The following is a 2,154-nucleotide window of genomic DNA, read 5'->3' as shown; positions in this document are numbered from 1 at the left end:
GGAGGACGGGGATGTATTGCCACATATTACATATTCGATAAAATATAATACCACCACGAATAATATTTTTATCAATTTGTAAATAAAATACGCCTATCTATGCTGATTTACCGTGGGGTTTAGCTAAGGCTTATACACTCCTCTTACAGAGTTGTAGAGAGAAAAATGTTGTACGGCGACTCACTAGTTTTTGAAACATCAATACAAGCAGAAGGTAGACTCTGCTAATCTGTGGATAAATGGTGTTAGTGCACGCGCAATTAATTGTATTGTACTCGATTGCTATACCTTGTAGGTTCGTTGTACACTACCGAGAGAGTGGTTGTACCACACACAACACAACACAACATACACCAATTCTGTTGTCTAGTCTCCTCATCCCCCGCAATACATATAACAGACCCACCTCACAAGGGGAGACACACAACCCGCCTCATTACACAGACAACCGCGTGTGCACCTAATAGGCACACATACTTTAAAGTCCATGCTCAGATTCTGCACCACTCTCTTGGCCAGGTTGATTTGAGCGGAAGTGGGCTGGGCTGTCTCGAGATCTTCTTGATCTTGTGTGGGTAGATAAAATATACATACGTATAGATACGGGTATGTTAAAATACACAATATGTACAAAACACGGGTGAGTATGGATATGAATGCATGCATAAATTTGTATACGAGTAGATAAGATATACATATGTACAAACACGAGTAAGTTTGAATATGAAAGTATTCATATGTTGATATACGCGTAGATAATATACATATATGTATAAACACGGGTGAGTTTGAATATGAATGTATAAACACGGGCAAGTTAAAGTATACATATTTATAAACACGGGTGAGTTTGAATATGAAAGTATACATATATTAATATACGCCTTTAAAAAATACACATCTGTACAAACACGGGTGGGTTTGGATATGAATGTATACGTATTTTTATATATGCGGTCTATGTGATGTTCATAAGGGAGCAAGAACAAGATCCCATAGCTCAACCCCGCACCACTTTTTTTTGCCAAAGCAGTTAGAGCTACCAGACTCGTGCAAATTTACGGAAGCACTACGTATTCATAAAGAAACTGTACGAAAATGTTTACGTATTCATAAAGGAACTTTACGAATATATATATATATATATAAACTTTACGGAAATATTGATGTATTTACAAAGGCTTTAATGTGGACTGGCCGGGCTATGTTGAGGTCTGCACACGAACCAATTCGAGAGAATCAATTCTCGAATGAAATTGTTCTTCGATAGATACATGTAGGTAAAAGTATACATGCAAGTAAATATATAAACCGTCTGTAGTCATCACTGAGGTGGTAAGCGAAACTCGCCCTTGCACAAGACCATGCAGATTATACCACTTGAATGTATGACGACAAATTACCGCCATCAACTATATACAAGATTATTTAAGTCATCAACTATATACAAGATTAGGGGATCCGGTGTGTGCACAGCAGCAAAGGCACGATATCCCTTTTTTTTTGGCGATTAGATATAATATGTGAATATATGCAGGGTGCTGGGGTTTATGCAAGTGAAGATGGAATCCACTATTGATCTGCGATGGCATGCACAGTCTTCATACAAGGTGATTAAAGTTTTCATAAACGGTGTTTAAAGTCTTCATACAAGGTGTTTGTTTAGCCAGTGGCAGAAACCACTTAGCACATACACTTTCAGATACAGAAAGTCTCAACGTGTGTGATACAGTCTTTGCAGCATACTTAATTCTGTGGGTGTATGCATATTCCCACATATCTATACATATGTAAATGTATACGGATACATATGATGTCTACGGCTGTGCAACTGACTGAGTAGTGTCAGAAAGACCATCCGTAGCAACATACATGGAAGTGTTGGTGTATGTTCCTCATAGACTGTTTGTATTGCTGCTATATACAAATGTGGATATACGTATAAGTATCAACGAAACTTCGGGAAATTTCTTACGCACACCTATGCCACTGTTGTGATTGAGCTTCCGAATGTCGTCCTTATATGGCAGGTAATTGAAGCTGAACCCCGGCGGCAGTATTTGTTCGTTAGAATCGGGATCACGTACTTCGCACTGTGGCACCAGAGCAACAAAGCGAGTCTTGCCTGCAAAGAATAGGACACTCATTATTATA

The sequence above is a fragment of the Sphaeroforma arctica genome (assembly GCF_001186125.1).
Source record: "Sphaeroforma arctica JP610 unplaced genomic scaffold supercont1.1015, whole genome shotgun sequence".
NCBI classification, from domain to species: domain Eukaryota; class Ichthyosporea; order Ichthyophonida; genus Sphaeroforma; species Sphaeroforma arctica.
The sequence above is the reverse complement of the archived record's forward strand: the minus strand, read 5'-3'. Positions refer to the sequence as shown.